This window comes from Cervus elaphus, chromosome 18, assembly GCF_910594005.1.
Source record: "Cervus elaphus chromosome 18, mCerEla1.1, whole genome shotgun sequence".
In the NCBI taxonomy this organism is placed as follows: Eukaryota; Metazoa; Chordata; class Mammalia; order Artiodactyla; family Cervidae; genus Cervus; species Cervus elaphus.
Window position 1 is genome coordinate 76,565,367 of NC_057832.1, and position 19,529 is coordinate 76,584,895.

The following is a 19,529-nucleotide window of genomic DNA, read 5'->3' on the forward strand; positions in this document are numbered from 1 at the left end:
AAGGGAAAGTGAAGTCACTCAGTTGTGTCCGACTCTGTGTGACCCCATGGACTGCAGCCTACCAGGCTCCTCCATCCATGGGATTTTCCAGGCAAGGGTACTGGAGTGGGGTGCCATTGCCTTCTCCAGAGTATTATGTTACAGAATAGTAAATAGTAATAGATACCACATGATGATACATTTACTCTGACTATGGTTTGTTAATATTTTTTCCTATCTTGTTTCTTACATGAGCTATTTAGCTAAAGTTTGCTTTATGGAAAAAATGAATTCTTTCCTCTATAAAGTGAATTTTTACATTTTTAGTGCTTTCCATACCAAATCTCACTATAGAATTAGAAATTGATCCTTCTGAAAGCACTGTTGTCTTTAAGATTTGAAATTTTAACTTTCAAACATTGACTGTTGAAGGGAAATGAAAATATAATAATTTAATTCAAGTTTAATATGTACATTTATGTATACTTAATATATAAATTTAAATAAGTTAGGATTATTTCTATTTTTAAGACAATGAAATAAAGGTAATTCTAGAAAGATGCCAATGACTTGATTGACTATAGTACAGCAGAAAAATAATCTTAATAATTAATCAGCCTCCAGATCTCAATAATGTACATCAGGATGGCATGTGGTTTTCCATATTGTGTTTCTTGATGACTTCAGGAAACAGAAGTTAATCTGGGCAAAAAAGGGAGGAAGTTGCAGAAAAATCTAATGCAATGATTTAAAATAAAGAATGCTTATAAGTGGAATAATAACATTTATTGACACTTTTTCTGAGGGAAACAGAGTGATAAGAAAATAACATCAAAAAGATATTACTAAAACATAGGGCAAGAAGTCATGACTTTTGAACAGTCTGCTGGGTTGATGCTTTCATTCATTCAAATGCTTATTCAGTTCAGTTCAGTTCAGTAGCTCAGTCGTGTCTGACTCTTTGCTACCCCATGGACTGCAGCACGCCAGACCTCCCTATACATCACCAACTCCTGGAGTTTACTCAAACTCGTGTCCATTGAGTCAGTGATACCATCCAACCATCTCGTCCTCTGTCATCCCCTTCTCCTCCTGCCTTCAATCTTTCCCAGCATCGGATTCTTTTCAAATGAGTCAGTTCTTTGCATCAGGTGGCCAAAGTGTTGGAGTTTCAGCTTCAACATCAGTCCTCCCAATGAATATTCAAGATTGATTTCCTTTAGGATGGACTGGTTGGATCTCCTTGACATCCAGGGGACTCTCAAGAGTCTTCTTCAACACCACAGTTCAAAAGCATCAATTCTTCGGCGCTCAGCTTTCTTTATAGTCCAACTCTCACATCCATACGTGACTAATGGAAAAACCATAGCTTTGACTAGACGGACCTTTGTTGGCAAAGTAATGTCTTTGCTTTTTAATATGCTGTCTAGGTTGGTCATAACTTTTCTTCCAAGGAGCAAGCATCTTTTAATTTCATGGCTGCAGTCACCATCTGCAGTGATTTTGGAGCCCCTCAAAATAAAATCTCTCACTGTTTCCCCTGTTTCCCCATCTATTTACCATGAAGGGATGGGACTGGATGCCATGATCTTAGTTTTCTGAATGTTGAGTTTTAAGCCAACTTTTTCACTCTCCTCTTTCACTTTCATCAAGAGGCTCTTCAGTTCTTTGCTTTCAGCCATAAGGGTGGTGTCATCTGCATATCTGAGGTTATTGATATTTTTCCCAGCAATCTTGATTCCAGCTTGTGCTTCATCTAGTCCAACATTTCTCATGATGTACTCTGCATATAAGTTAAATAAGCAGGGTGATGACACTATATAGCCTTGATGTACTTCTTTCCTGATTTGGAACCAGTCTTTTATTCCATGTCCAGTTCTAACTGTTGCTTCTTGACCTGCATACAGATTTCTTAGGAGGCAGGTCAGGTGGTCTGGTTTCCCATATCTTGAAGAATTTTTAACAGTTTGTTGTGATTCACATAGTCAAAGGCTTTGGCATAGTCAATAAAGCAGAAGTAGATGTTTTTCTGGAACTCTTGCTTTTTCGATGATCCAAAGAATGTTAGCAATTTGATCTCTGGTTCCTCTGCCTTTTCTAAATCCAGCTTGAACATCTGGAAGTTCACGGTTCACGTACTGTTGAAGCCTGGCTTGGAGAATTTTGAACATTACTTTGCTAATGTGTGAGATGAGTGCAATTGTGCAGTAGTTTGAACATTCTTTGGCATTGCCTTTCTTTGGGATTGGAGTGAAAACTGAGCTTTTCCAGTCCTGGGGCCACTGCTGAGTTTTTGAAATTTGCTGGCATGTTAAGCACAACACTTTAACAGCATCATCTTTCAGGATTGGAAATAGCTCAACTGGAATTCCATCACCTCCACTGGCTTTGTTTGTCATGAAGCCTCCTAACTAAGGCCCACTTGACTTCACATTCCAGGATGTCTGGCTCTAGGTGGGTGATTGCACCATCATGGTTATCTGGGTCATGAAGATCTCTTTTGTATAGTTCTTCTGTGTATTCTTGCCAACTCTTCTTAATATCTTCTGCTTCTGTTAGGTCCATACCATTTCTGTCCTTTATTTATTTATTTAGTTAGTTCTACCAGTTGATTGCTACCAACCCAACTCCCTCCACCTTCATGCACACATGCTCAGTGATGTAACCCCATGGACTGCAGCCTGGGCCAGGCTCCTCTGTCCGTGGACTTTTCCAGGCAAGAATACTGGAGTGGGTTGCCATTTCCTTCTCCACATTTCTGTGCTTTATTGTGCCCATCTTTGCATGAAATGTTCCCTTGGTATCTCTAATTTTCTTGGAGAGATCTCTAGTCTTTCCCATTCTATTGTTTTCCTCTATTTCTTTGGATTGATCATTGAGGAATTCTTTCTTATCTCTCCTTGCTATTCTTTGGAACTCTCCACTCAAATAGGTATATCTTTCCTTTTCTCCTTTGCCTTTCACTTCTCTTCTTTTCACAGCTATTTGTAAGGCCTCCTCAGACAACCATTTTGCCTTTTTGCATTTCTTTTTCTTTCTTTTTTTTTTTTTTTTTATTTCAACTACAGAGGGCAGGTCTTTATTCCCAATCCCGATCCCCCCTCCCACCTCCCTCTCCACCCGATTCCTCTGGGTCTTCCCAGTGCACCAGGCCGGAGCACTTGTCTCATGCATCCCACTGCATTTCTTTTTCTTAGGGATGGTCTTGATCACTGCCTCCTGTAAAATGTCATGAACCTCCATCCATAGTTCTTCAGGCACTCTGTCTAAACAGATCTAATCCCTTGAATCTATTTGTCACTTCCACTAAATAATCATAAGGGATTTGATTTAGGTCATACCTGAATGGTCTAGTGGTTTTCCCTACTTTCTTCAATTTAAGTCTGAATTTGGCAATAAGGAGTTCATGATTTGAGCCACAGTCAGCTCCCGGTCTTGTTTTTGCTGACTGTATAGAGATTATTCATCTTTGGCTGCAAAGAATATAATCAATCTGATTTCAGTATTTACTATCTTGTAATATCCATGTGTAGAGTCTTCTCTTGTGTTGTTAGAAGAGGATGTTTGCTATGACCAGTGCGTTTTCTTGGCAAAACTGTTAGCCTTTGCCCTGCTTCAGTCTGTACTCCAAGGCCAAATTTGCCTGTTACTCCAGGTGTTTCTTGACTTCCTACTTTTGCATTCCAGTCCCCTATAACGAAAAGGACATCTGTTTGGGGTGTTAGTTCTAGAGGTCTTGTAGGTCTTCATAGAACCATTGACCTTCCGCTTCTTCAGCATTACAAATCGGGGCATAGAGTTGGATTACTGTGATATTGAATGGTTTGCCTTGGAAACGGATAGAGATCATTCTGTTGTTTTTGAGATTGCTTCCAAGTACTGCATTTCAGACTCTTTTGTTGACTATGGTGGCTACTCCATTTCTTCTAAGGGATTCTTGCCCACAGTAGTAGATATAATGGTCATCTGAGTTAAATTCACCCATTCCAGTCCATTTTAGTTTGCTGATTCCTAAAATGTCAATGTTCACTCTTGCCATCTCCTGTTTGAGTACTTCCAATTTGCCTTGATTCATGGACCTAACATTCTAGGTTCCTTTGCAATATTATTCTTTACAGTATCCGACTTTACTTCCATCACCAATCACATTCACAACTGGGTGTTGTTTTTGCTTTGGCTCCATCTCTGCTTTCTGGAATTAGTTCTCCACTGATCTCCAGTAGCATATTGGGCACCTACTGACCTGGGGAATTCATCTTTCAGTGTCCTACCTTTTTGCCTTTTCATACTGTTCATGGGATTCTCAAGGCAAGAATATCAAAGTGGTTTGCCATTCCCTTCTCCAGTGGACCACGTTTTCTCAGAACTCTCCACCATGACCTGTCTGTCTTGGGTGGCCCTACACACTTCCATGCTTATTCAGTGTTCATTCAAAAATATTTATTGTTTTATTATCCAATCCAAGCCCAGTAAGTAAGCTCTGAGGTTTTAATGGCAAAGAAGTGAAAGTTCTGACTCTTAGAAAATTTGGAATCCAGTATGGGGGTGAATGGAATGAGTGTGTAGAAATAGTAAATAAGAACATAATAAATAAGAATGTTAATTTTTTTAGAGGTGAGTAACATGAAGGAAATAAGGGTGAGAGATTATAGAAACTGTGGGGAGAGTGGTTATTTTGTATAGGTTGGTCAGGAAAGGACTTCCTAAAGACAAATCAGAGACCTTTATGATGAAATAGAGCCATATAAATAAAGGACTGGGAGAAGAGTGTTTCTGGTTGGGGTTGGGCAGTGGGTAGTAAATGCAAAGGCCAGGAAGTAAGAATAAATTTGGAATGTTTACAAGAAACTCAGGGGTGAGGGTGGCAGTTATGAGGTGGACAGTCAGGAAGCAGATCACATCAGGCCCTGTAGGCCATAGTAAAGAGTTTGGATTTTTTTTTTAAATTAAATTATTGAAAATCTGCTATACCAAATACTATCTTCAAGGGATTCAAACTCTAACAGAGACAGACATACAAAGAAATAATGACAAGTCAATGAGATAACTTTGGAAATACTAGTTAATTTCTACCTTTTTTTTTTTAGTGTTTCTCAGTTCAGGCAAAGTAGAGAAAGTTAGAAACTGTTAATCCATATGCCTGGGTGCCATCGCCAGAATTTCTCATCTTAATGGAACTGGGTTGAAGTTGGGCTCCATGTGTTTAAGAAGCCATGTGTTTAAGACTGAGCATAAATGCTCAGTCACTCAATTGTGTTCAACTCTTTGTGACTCCATGGACTATAGCCCTCCAGGCTCCTCTGTCCATGGAATTCTCCAGGCAAGAGTACTGTACTGGAGTAGGTTGCCATTTCCTCCTCCAAAGTAGCTGCATGGGTGATTCTAATGCCATCAAGATTATGAACTACTGCTGAGGACAAAGGCTTGGCTCCAGTGGGCAAATGTTGGTAGTTTCCAGGCAGGTTCACACAAGAAATCACAAGTCCTGGAAAGTTTCCTTGAAGATCAAGGCTAGAATCAAATAGTTTATATTAATATAATATCCAGAAGTTCGTGTTTATAAACAGATGTGTTCAGGGTATAATCACAAAGCCCAGAGCATATAGCTTGATGAGTCTTGTATAAAGAGAAAAAAATTAAAAGAGCAGCTTTTCAATAGAAAAATGATGCAAGAAGAAAATCAAAGGTAACATACATATTTTAGAAGAGAAATAAAAATGAAGCTGTCAATTTGACAGTCAAATTATTGAGTCCTGTTGTTCAGCCACTATTTGATGTTCCAAATAGTGTGAGACATCTGCCCTACAGCAAAGGAAGAACAAAGGGAGCTATAGAAATATTAACTTTTTAAAATGGAACTTTGGCAGATGCTGTCTTCTGCAATCCAGTGATTCATCCCATTATTTGTAGGACTGCTCCTGGTACATTCATCCAAAATAAGTAAGAGAGTTTATCAGTCTTCCTTTTTTCTCTTACTGCCTATTCTGAGAAAGCCAAGGCAGTGACAAATTATATTTGGGTCAGTGTCATCATCAAAAATTAAAATTTGGGCACTACTAACTCCATCTACAAAAATATTAAACAAATAATATCTCACTGACTTGAAAAAATTAGAGGCAACACCTCAAGACTTACTGTTTTCCTTAGGCTTAGTGAGCAGCACTGTTGAACAGGGTATATACGTAATGTATTGAGTTGATTTTGAAATGTCAATATTGCCACTGAATATGAGTGTGTGTGTGCATGTGGGTGTGTTTGGAAATGATTTGAACCATTGAAACATATTCTAGTCATTCTATTTGTCTTTCATGTTTTCTGTTTTAAATTTTTCTATGCGATAGGTTCTCCTTTTTATATATTTTTAGCTTTTTACATTTCACTAAATTGCCTTTGCTAAAATCCAGTAAGCAGTTGTCAACAAATAATGAGCCTCTAATCTGTCACAATTATACTGCTCCAGTCTCACCATTCTGTTACTTACAGACCATTCCAGTTGCTTATGGAATTAAACATATACTTTTCTCTAGATTACCTTTAGGACAATTATTTCTAAACTTTTTTATTTCATACACTTGTAAAAGTTTAAAATAAGAGAACTCATATGGTCTCAAATGTGTTATTTTCCTAACCAAGGCTTTAAGGAAAATAAATACCATCTAATAGAATCATCAGTTCATTAAATATTGTTGTAGCTTAGCTGTTTAAGAATCTGCCTGCAATGCAGGAGACGCCGGTTTGCTTCCTGGGTCCAGAAGATCCCCTGGGGAAGGAATACTGGAGTATTCTTGGGCTTCCCCGGTTGCTCAGTCAGTAAAGAATCTCCCTGCAATGAGAGAGACCTGGGTTCGATCCCTGGGTTGGGAAGATCCCCTGGAGGAGAGCATGGCAACCCACTCCAGTATTCTTGCCTGGAGAATCCCCATGGAAAGAGGAGCCTAGTGGGCTGTAGTCCATGGGGTTACAAAGAGTCAAACACGGCTGAATGACTAAGCACACACACCCCGAAAAAGTAAGAAATGACTGCTTTGATACTCCTTCTAATTTTAAAGTTCTATTTTAAAAGCAAATTGTATGGAGGTAATAGTGGCCTTTCCACATTCCTCTGTAATAATTGCCACCATGCTTAGCCCAGTGCTAACTACATAGGTGGTGCCCAGGAAATACTTAAAATGCCATCAGCATTTCTTCTTTTGAAAAATGTCTATTCAGTTCTTCTGCCCATTTTTGAATCATGTAGGTTGATATTGACTTACTTTGATGTAAATATCCAACATATTTATATATGTTGGATATTAAGTCCAGTAGTTTTTATATCTTTCTTTTATTCCATTCTATCCCTTAAGTACTGTAATCATTTCTTTACGCAATACTTTGGAAAGTTGGTGTAAAAGTTTAGATAACTTCTGAGGGAAATAATACATGTATTTAAATGTTTCCCAGTCTTGCTTTGATCTGCAGGCTGCCTGCTTCTATTGACTGCTAAACTGGATACAAGTGATTTAGCTCATTACTCTATCATTGAAAGTTATAGCAATTAGGATCAAGAAACCACAAATGGATTTAGGTTTTACCCCAAATTAAGAAAAAACAGATGTAAAAGTAGTATTGGCTGACTGAAAATATTCAAATTACAAAGAAATATTTAAAGTAAAAGTTCCCTCCTGATCATCCCCTTTCCCTACTACTAAGGGAAAACTCTTGCTAACAATTTGGTATTTTATTCTGATATACCCTCATACACATATCAATTTTCATCTAATTATGCTTTTAAAAATTGTGGTAAAAACTGGTAACATAGATTTACCATTTTAACTATTTTTAAGTGTACAGTTCAATAGTATTATGTATATTCACATTGTATAGCAGATTTCCAGAACTTTTCATCTAGCAAAACAGAGACTCTATACCTACACAACAACTCCCCAATTCTCCCTCCCCTCAGTAACTACCATTTTACTTTCTGTTTCTATGGATTTGTTATAAAAAAAAACAAAAGCAAAAATAGAACCAATGTACATCTACTATTAGTTTGTTTTTTCTATTTGACCATATATGAAGAATTTTCTTCCACCTCCTCATTTTTTAAAAGGTAAAATTTGCCTGCAATTCCCAACTCAATGATTTTTTTATGGTTCTAAAAATACTCCATTCTCATTATAAAATGTTTGGAAAGTACTGATAATTATTAAGAACCAGAAAAAAATCACCTACAATCTCCTCAATCTAGAAACTACTCCTACTGTTTTTTTGACACAGATCTTTTTTAAAACATTCACTTTCCTATCTGCATTCACATTTAGATTATAAAACACATGCAACTTAACTTTATTATTATTTTTAATTGAGTATAGTCAATGTACAATGTGTCAGTTTCTGGTATACAGCAAAGCAATTCAATTATACATATATATTACTTTTCATATTCTTTTCTATTATGGTTTATTACAGGATATTGAATATCCTTGTACTATACAGTAGTACCTAGTTGTTTATCTATTTTGTGTATAGTAGTTTGTATCTGCTAGCCCCATAGTCCTAATTTATCCCTCCCCCAACCCTGTGAGTTTGTTTCTGATTTAAAATTAGTTCATTAGTGTCATATTTTAGGTCCCATATGTAAGTGATATCGTGGTGTTTTTCCTTCTCTGTCTGACTTCCTTCACTTAGTATGATAATTTCTAGATCCACCCATGTTGCTGCACTATTTCATTCTTTTTATGGCTAAGTAGTATTCCATTGTAGTATATATATCATATCTTTTTTTTAAAGTTTTTATTTATTTATGACTGTCCTGGGGCTTCGTTGGCTGCATGGGCTTTTCTCTAGTTGCGGTGAGCAGAGGCTACTCTCTAGTTGCAGTGCATCGGCTTCTTATTGTGGTCGTTTCTCTTCTGAAGCATGGGCTCTAGGGTAAATTAGGAGTATGGGCCTAGCAGATACAAACTACTATATATAAAATAAAAAAACAACTAGGTACTACTGTATAGCACAAGGATATTCAATATCCTGTAATAAACCATAATAGAAAAGAATATGAAAAGCGATGTATATGTATAATTGAATCGCTTTGCTGTATACCAGAAACTAACACAACACTGTAAATTGACTGTACTTCAATTAAAAATAATAATAAAGTTAAGTTGCCTGTGTTTTATAATCTAAATGTGGATGCAGATAGGAAAGTGAATTTTTAAAAAAGATCAAAAGGAACTGTGTCAAAAAAATAGTAGGGGTATAGTTTCTAGATTGAGGAGATTGTAGGTGATTTTTTTCTGGTTCTTAATAATTTTCAGTAATTTCTAAACATTTTATAGTGAGAATGGAGTATTTTTATAACCATAAAAAAATCATTGGGTTGGGAATTGCAAGCAAATTTTACCTTTTAAAAAATGAGGAGATGGAAGAAAGTGGAATATAGAGATTAATAAGTATAAAAGCCATCTGAAATGGCTTGACCAGGAAATTTTTGAATAAACTCCTACAATGAAGAAACTAGTGAAAGCAAGTTTTATTGTGAAGTAAAGATTAAGGGCTTTTATTTAAATGGGTAAAAACGTTTCCATTTAATTTTAATGTCTTTAAATGATGCATTTCCTACTGTTAATGGCAGTAATCCCCATGGAGAGTAACGTTCTTGTTAAAGTCATAATAGATCTCTGTTCACTCATTTAACAGCTTGAAGGTACACTTTTAGACAATAGAATGGTAATTAATCTTTGCTGCAATATTTGTTCAATTACTTGTGGAAAAGTAGGAATTTTGTAAAAGTATCATCACAGTGATAAGTGAATCTGTGGAATTATTACTATACATTTGAAAGGAAGTTTAAAATTTTTAGTTTGAGATTGCCACTTGCTAATTGCAGTCATCTTTACCAATTAATTGGAGAAGGACTTGGCAACCCACTCCAGTACTCATGACTGGAAAATCCCATGGACGGAGGGGCCTGGTGGGCTACAGTCCATGGGATCACTAAGAGTTGGAGATGACTGAGCAACTTCACTTTCACTTTTCACTTTCATGCATTGGAGAGGGAAATGGCAACCTACTCCAGTGTTCTTGCCTGGAGAATCCCAGGGACAGAGGAGGCTGGTGGGCTGCTGTCTATGGGGTTGCACAGAGTTGGACACGACTGAAGCGACTTAGCAGCAGCAGTTACCAATTAATTCTTTTAATTACAATTTTTTTTCTTTTTTCTTTTTTTCTTTACAATTGTAAATCCTATCTTTGGGCCATGCAAAGAATTATATATATTTACATGTCATACTATGTCTCTCATTGAAAATTTATGTCAAAATATTATTCTGATATTTATTAATATGTTTTTAATGTACTAACAGTCTAATTTACATTCCAGCCAATAATCTTAGTTATAATCCAAGAACACATTTCTATCAAATTAAAATTTCATGTATTAGAAAAGTAGATGGACTGAACTGTGTCTTCATAGTATACTCATTTACATTCATTTCTCATTTTTCACTAAAGGCTCTTAATAAACTTTATAGGTATTTTCCTAATTCAACAATTACTATTATTTGTTTTGAAAAAGAAACCAGGGTGATAGATGTTAATGGCTTGCCAGGGTCATAGAGTTAAGAGGAAGATACTAAGATTGCTGATTCAGTTCTTATCCATTAGACCACACTGTTAGTATATAATGATATATAACAGTTGTTAACCTTTTGGAATCTCTGGAAAACACATGTGCATATGAAAGGGGACATGTTTTAAATCAATACACAGCTAAACAAAATTTGATTCAGGAAGAGCTCATTAAAAAGGAAGCATGGATAACTACAATATTTTTCACTGAGTTATTTCAGCATATTGCAAAGTATAGTCTTATGATAAATAAATATTATAATTTCCATTTCCTTATCAAAGTGTGAAAATGGATTTTTTAAGAGAAAATAATTCCATAATCACATTACTCTGACTGAACTATTCACTTGTGTATAAAGTACATTGCTCAAATGTACAAAACTATTTTGTTCAAATCTGTTACTTTAATTTAAAAGCAATTCTTTATAAACATCTCTTCACCTTCAAGAAAATAAAATACATTAGTAATACAAAAAATAATATTAAAGGGCATTGCTGTTTGTAGATTGTCTTTCAGGCTTTGCTCACATCATAATTTTTTTACATAATTGCAATCATAATATACATATAATTTTTACTACAGATTTTTTCAAATTTTATTTTACATTGAGATTTTAGTAATTCCCTAAGGACCATATGAATTGAAAATTCATAAACTCATAAACAGAGTCCAAGCATTCTAATAGTCTCTCGCATACTGATATTACATTGAAGTAATTACAGACTATTTTGTTAAACCTTCTTGACTTCATACTGAGAACCCACTAGAATCATGTAATTAATTCTTTATATATAATTGGAAAAAGAGAACAGCAATGCAGAAATTCTCAATAATGTTTTAGAATAGTCAGGCATGAACAGGCCACCTGGGGTAGAAATGGCAAGGTAGGAAAGGAGCAAAACTCACTGAACTGAGGTTTTTGAAATGGTCATTATTGTGAGACTTTGGGAGCGTCTAGAGAGGAAGGCCAGGCTGATGGGCACTCCACGGTATATGAGGTAGAAGACTTACCAGTAAAATTATATGTGTCTTGAAAGTCTCATGTGGGGATAATGGTGGTCTTCAACAAGCATGAAAGCACAGGTACAGAGAATCCAGTAGCTTGTGGTATCTGAACACTTTCTTCAGGACTTCGGGTTCTCTTCCCTGACAGGCACCTGACAAGAGCCTGGCTGGGTAACAGCCTCCAGGAACTGACATGCCAACTCAAATTCAGAGAATGAGACCATCCAGGATTCACTCAACATCAATGGAGCTCTTAATGGACACCATCTTTTATTTTTTAATTTTTTTTAATTTTTATTTATTTATTTATTTTGTCATACATTGATATGAATCAGCCATAGATTTACACGTATTCCCCATCCCGATCCCCCCTCCCACCTCCCTCTCCACCCGATTCCTCTGGGTCTTCCCAGTGCACCAGCCCCAAGCACTTGTCTCATGCATCCCACCTGGGCTGGTGATCTGTTTCACCATAGATAATATACATGCTGTTCTTTTGAAATATCCCACCCTCACCTTCTCCCACAGAGTTCAAAAGTCTGTTCTGTATTTCTGTGTCTCTTTTTCTGTTTTGCATATAGGGTTATCGTTATCACCTTTCTAAATTCCATATATATGTGTTAGTATGCTGTAATGTTCTTTATCTTTCTGTCTTACTTCACTCTGTATAATGGGCTCCAGTTTCATCCATCTCATTAGGACTGATTCAAATGAATTCTTTTTAACGGCTGAGTAATATTCCATGGTATATATGTACCACAGCTTCCTTATCCATTCATTTGCTGATGGGCATCTAGGTTGCTTCCATGTCCTGGCTATTATAAACAGTGCTGCGATGAACATTGGGGTGCACGTGTCTCTTTCAGATCTGGTTTCCTCAGTGTGTATGCCCAGAAGTGGGATTGCTGGGTCATATGGCAGTTCTATTTCCAGTTTTTAAAGAAATCTCCACACTGTTTTCCATAGCGGCTGTACTAGTTTGCATTCCCACCAACAGTGTAAGAGGGTTCCCTTTTCTCCACACCCTCTCCAGCATTTATTGCTTGTAGACTTTTGGATAGCAGCCATCCTGACTGGCGAGTAATGGTACCTCATTGTGGTTTTGATTTGCATTTCTCTAATAATGAGTGATGTTGAGCATCTTTTCATGTGTTTGTTAGCCATCTGTATGTCTTCTTTGGAGAAATGTCTGTTTAGTTCTTTGGCCCATTTTTTGATTGGGTCATTTATTTTTCTGGAATTGAGCTGCAGGAGTTGCTTGTATATTTTTGAGATTAATCCTTTGTCTGTCTCTTCATTTGCTATTATTTTCTCCCAATCTGAGGGCTGTCTTTTCACCTTACTTATAGTTTCCTTTGTAGTGCAAAAGCTTTTAAGTTTCATTAGGTCCCATTTGTTTAGTTTTGCTTTTATTTCCAATATTCTGGGAGGTGGGTCATAGAGGATCTTGCTGTGATTTATGTCGGAGAGTGTTTTGCCTATGTTCTCCTCTAAGAGTTTTATAGTTTCTGGTCTTACATTTAGATCTTTAATCCATTTTGAGTTTATTTTTGTGTATGGTGTTAGAAAGTGTTCTAGTTTCATTCTTTTACAAGTGGTTGACCAGTTATCCCAGCACCACTTGTTAAAGAGGTTGTCTTTTTTCCATTGTACGTCCTTGCCTCCTTTGTCAAAGATAAGGTGTCCATAGGTCCATGGATTTATCTCTGGGCTTTCTATTCTGTTCCATTGATCTATATTTCTGTCTTTGCGCCAGTACCATACTGTCTTGATGACTGTGGCTTTGTAGTAGAGCCTGAAGTCAGGCAGGTTGATTCCTCCAGTTCCATTCTTCTTTCTCAAGATTACTTTGGCTATTCGAGGTTTTTTGTATTTCCATACAAATTGTGAAATTCTTTGGTCTAGTTCTGTGAAAAATACCGTTGGTAACTTGATAGGGATTGCATTGAATCTATAGATTGCTTTAGGTAGAATAGCCATTTTGACAATATTGATTCTTCCAATCCATGAACACGGTATGTTTCTCCATCTGTTTGTGTCCTCTTTGATTTCTTTCATCAGTGTTTTATAGTTTTCTATGTATAGGTCTTTTGTTTCTTTAGGTAGATATACTCCTAAGTATTTTATTCTTTTTGTTGCAATGGTGAATGGTATTGTTTCTTTAATTTCTCTTTCTGTTTTTTCATTGTTAGTATATAGGAATGCAAGGGATTTCTGTGTGTTAATTTTATATCCTGCAACTTTACTATATTCATTGATTAGCTCTAGTAATTTTCTGGTAGAGTCTTTAGGGTTTTCTATGTAGAGGATCATGTCATCTGCAAACAGTGAGAGTTTCACTTCTTCTTTTCCTATCTGGATTCCTTTTACTTCTTTTTCTGCTCTGATTGCTGTGGCCAAAACTTCCAACACTATGTTGAATAGTAGTGGTGAGAGTGGGCACCCTTGTCTTGTTCCTGATTTCAGGGGAAATGCTTTTAGACTAAGACCAAAGTGCAATTGACAAAACTTTGCTGGTTCGACTAGTCAGAAGAAGAAAATTGAACGTGGTTCCATAGTATTGAGTTAAAACTCATTAAATCATTATTGTCTGAGGTCAGGATTGATTGTAGAGACAGGGGTCAGAGTTGAGCCCGAGAGGGAGTAGGACAAAGGGATGAGAAGAAGAGTGGGATGTAGTTGAAGTCAAACAGCTTGAGCTACTGGAAGGGTGAGAGAGGAAGGGAAACCTGGCAAGAGCAGATTGAAAGGATGTGGCTGAAATACACTAGATGAAATGGAAGGTCAGAAAATTATTTCTCAGTTTCAGGAATACTTGGGGTAAAAATCACCTGACATTTTTCATTGATGATGTACAAGAAGTCAGGCAAAATAATTGTTATATGAGCTATGTGAAAGCTTTAGTTGACACTTTTAGTAGCTTGACTTACTGTTCAAACCAGCTTTTAATTTTTCCTGAAATAATCTTTCTTTCTAGATAAGTACTTGAAGTCCCCTTCATGTAGTGATTTTTAAAGTGATGTACATGATTTGACTTTCGCCTTTTTGGCCTCCATTCTTTTTTTAAAAATTGAGATTAACTGACATATTATATTAGTTTTAGGTATACAACATGATTTGGTATATATTGCAAAATGGTAACTACAATATGTCTACTAATGTTCACCCCACACATAGTTATGATTTTTTCTTGTGATGAGAACTATTAAGATTTATTCTCTTAGCAACTTTCAAATATAAAATACAGTATTATTCATTATTTACATTCCCCAGGACTTATTATAACTGGAATTTCATATTTTTTGAGTACCTTCATCCATTTCTCCTACCACTCCCTCTATCTCTGGCAAACACCAGTCTATTCTCTGTATCTATGAATTTTTTGTTTTGTTTTAAAAGATTCCACCTAGAAATGAGATCATAGAATATTTGTCTTTCTCTGTCTGACTTATTTTATTTAGCATAGGGCCTTCAGGGTCTATCAATGTTGTAAGGAATAGCAAAATTTCCTTCTTTCTTAAGGCCAAATAACATTCCATTGCATATATAAACCATGATGTCTTTATCCGTTCATCTATTGATGGACACTTAGGTTGCTTTTATGTCTTGGCTGTTATAAATAATGTTGCTTTGAACATGGAAGTGTGTGTATCTTTTCAAGTTAGTTTTTGTCCTTCAGATAATGCTCAGAAGTGGAATTGTTGGATCATATGGTACTTCTTTTTTTCATTTTTTGAGGAATCTTCATACTGTTTTCTATAGTGGCTATACCAGTTTACATTTCCACCAACAGTTTACTAGGCTTCCCTTTTCTCTGCATCCTCACCAGCACTTTATCTTTTTGATGATAGCCATTCTAACAGGCGTGGGGTGATTCCTCATTGTGATTTTGATTTTCATTTCCTTCATGATGAGTGATGCTGGGCAGTTTTTCATGTACTTCTGGCCATCTGCATGTCTCTTTTGGAAAAAATGTCTGTTCAGATCTTCTGCCCATTTTAAAATTGGTTTGTTGTCTTTTTGCTATTGAGTTATATGAGTTCTTTATATATTTTGGATATTTTTACCTTACCACATATATGATTTGCAAATATTTTCTCCCATTCATTAGGTTACCTTATTGTTTCATTGATGGTTTCCTTTGCTGTGAAGAAGCTTTTTCATTTGATGTAGTCTCACTTGTATATTTTTGCTTTCATTGCCTTTGCTTTTGGTGTCAGATTCTCACCCCCTCTTCCCCCCAAAAAACATTGCCAAGACCAATATAAGAGGCTTACTGCCTATATTTTCTTCTAGGAGTTTTGTGGTTTCAAGGCTTATGTTCAAGATCTGAGTTAATTTTTTTTATATGGTGTTGACCTCCATTCTTATTTGGTTGACCTAAACCTTAACTGTGAGATCATCAGAGGTCTGACCAGGCAGAGGAATTCCTTCAGAATTTTAATTTGTGGTGACCATATAATTTCTTATCTAAACTGGGTCACTTGTGAGTGTGAAAGAGGTTGTTATTAATAATTAAATATAATTAAATTTGGACAATAGGTATTAGCCAGGCTTGTCCCAAACAAACCAAAATACATGGTCACCCTGCTACATGGTATTAGCATGTGATTCTCCTTGGTTCTCTAAAATTTCTGCATGTCTTATGAGTATAATCACTGCAAACCTTTTGTTTAGGATTATTTTTTTTAAGAATGGTGCTATAGTAAACAGCCTGGGAAAAGAGAGCATCTCTTTTTGAAGAAGGAAAAGATTGGGGTTTTCGAAGCTCAAGGTGCCCGTCTTTTAACAGAACCCACTGTGTGCACAGATGTCTCATAGCCCTTGTTGTATCCTGTTGTGGGGATTGGGGCTGGGAGAACGGACACAAGAAAATAATGCTCTGGCTACTGCTATTCTGCAGTTAGTAAATTGGCTTTTGTCTCTGATCCATGAGTTTTGTGTCTTCTGCCAGCAAGCACGAAGCTATGGCGGGCTGACTTGTTAGTGTGCCAAATGGGTGAAGTGTCAGATCCTTTACAGTTCTTGCTACCTGGTTCGATTGTCAAACACTGTATAAATGTAACTAATATATATCATTGTACAAATTGTAAATCACTGGGTAAATCACTGTATAAAATGTATTACTACTACTACTACCATTGTCATTATTAACTTGGCTGAAATTTCATTCTGTTCATGTAAGAATTTCTCTTCAAAGAGGAAAAGCAAAAGCAGAGATAGGCATTATTGGATCTGGGTTCATTTTTGTCAAGATAGACTCAGTCTTCTTTCAGTCAATCAGATTAAATATGTAACTGTTATAATTAATTGGAACAAAGGACTGGTTCAAAATTGGGAAAGGAGTACATCAAGGCTGTATATTGTCACCCTGCTTATTTAACTTATATGCAGAGTACATTATGTGTAAACCAGGCTGGATGAAGCACAAGCTGGAATCAAGATTGCTGAGAGAAACATCAATAACCTCAGATATGCAGATGACACCACCCTTATGGCAGAAAGAAGAGGAACTAAAAAGCCTCTTGATGAAAGTGAAAAAGGAGAATGAAAACCTGGCTTAAAACTCAACATTCAAAAAATGAAGATCATGGCATCTGGTCCCATCACTTCATAGCAAATAGATGGGGAAACAATGAAAACAGTGAGCAACTTTATTTTCTTGGGCTCCAAAATCACTGCAGATGGTGACTGTAGCCATGAAATTAAAAGATGCTTGCTCCTTGAAAGAAAAGTTAAGACCAACCTAGACAGTGTATTAAAAAGCAGAGACATTACTTTGCCAACAAAGATCTGTCTAGTCAAAACTATGGTTTTTCCAGTAGTCATGTATGGATGTGAGAGCTGGATGTAAAGAAATCTGAGTGCCGCATAATTGATGCTTTTGAACTGTGGTGTTGGAGGAGACTCTTGAGAATCCCTTGGACTGCACAGAGATCAAATCAGCCAACCCTAAAGGAAATCAATCCTGAATATTCATTGGGAAGGATTGAAGTTGAAGCTGAAGCTCCAGTACTTTGGCCACCTGATGTGAAAAGCTGACTCATTGGAAAAGACCCTGTTCTGAGAAAGATTGAAGGCAGGAGGAGAAGGGGATGATAGAGGATGAGATGGTTGGATGGCATCACCGACTCGATGGACATGAGTTTGAGCAAGCTCCGGAAGTTGGTGGTAGACAGGGAAGCCTGGCATGCTGCAGTCCATGGGGTCACAAAGAGTCAGACAGGACTGAGCGACTGAACTGACTGACTGATTATAATTAATAATTAAATTATTAGAGATAAATGATGTCACTGTAATTTAACTGCTTAGTTCTATTGTAAATCGATTTCCCAAAACTGTATAGCATTTTATCTCAAAATGTGTGTAGATAGAAATTTTTCTTCTAGAATAATGATCTACACTTTCAAGGAGTATATAACTTTTTTTGATATAATGATGGAGTTGGCCTTATTATTATTTTTTAACAGCTTTATTGAGGTATCATTACATACCATGCAATTTACCCATTTAAAATGGTTTTTCATCTAAGAAGCATGTAACTTGATGTAAGAAGAAGTATGCAATAAAATATGCCAGATTCCAAATTTCTCTTTCTTTCATCCTAACTTAGCCCGTGTATTTTTTATTCCTTCTTGAACTTTCCTTAACCCTTTTTAAAGTATTCTAAGAGTGAGGCACCCTTGAAGCATAGAATTTTAAGGTGGCAGATAATTGCAAAGAGATATACAATGCAAACTAATGATAACATTTGGCACATAGTGCTTTAAGAACATTAACCAATTAATTCGCACAGCACTCCTATAAAGCAGTAAGTAGCATTATTTCCACTTGCACAGTGAGAAAATGTACAGACAGAAAGCTGGTTGGCTTAATTGAATCAAAGCTAGTGAGATCTTAATGCAAATTTAAACTCTTCAGTATTCAAACTTCTGAAACAGGCTCCATTTGTGATAGAAGTTTATTTGGCAGTCCTATTTTTAGGCTATATGTCTTGTATATGTTTATATTACTTATTTTGTAAAGCATATTGTTGAAATTCCTTTGTCTAAAAAATATAAGTCCCTTAATTAGTGAAATGTTTTGAGTTAAATGATTTTTCATAGCAATCATAAGAAGATTATTGTCCTCAGAAATAGAACTGTGTGACAAATTATTTCAGTTATAATGAAATGAGACAGGGGTCAAATATTAGTTTGTGTTAGTTTAAGGATCAGTTTAATTTCTAAATCAATACTTCATATAAATTATCTATTTTATAATAGTGATGAACTGTGTCAAAAACTATTTCTCTGTTTCTCTGCTTGTCTGATTCTTCATGCATCGTGAGGGAGATGACTTGTTGTAAGAAGATATGAAACTGTGACTAGAACAAGGCCAAAGACCTTTTTGGGGACTGAGCCTTTGACCTCAGCTCTTTACATGGAGAGACTGAGCTACTCCACTCCAGGATTCTTGTGTGGAAGTTTACACTGGCATAGGAGCCTAGTGGGCCACAGTCCTTGGGACAGCAAAGAATTGGACAAGACTGAACGACTGAGCACTTGTGCGTGCGTGCGTGCACACACACACACACTATTGCAAGATTATACAACTCGGCAGTTGCTCTTCAGTTAAGTTAACTATGTCATTGTGTCACAAGTTTAACAAATATTTATTGAGTACCTACTATATGCAGGCAGTATGCTAGATACTGGATATAAGGAGTAAAAAATACACACTCATTGTCCTTGAAAGAAATAGATGACTATCTATAGCTAGCATGTAATTTTTAAAGCCCCTAGTTGTGAATCAAAATATACAGTTTCATATGTTAACCATGCCTGCATGCATACTAACTCTTTGTGACCCTATGGATTATAGCCTGCCAGGCTCCTCTGTCCGTGGGATTCTCCAGGCAGGAATACTGGAGTAGGGTTACCATGGCCTTCTCCAGGGG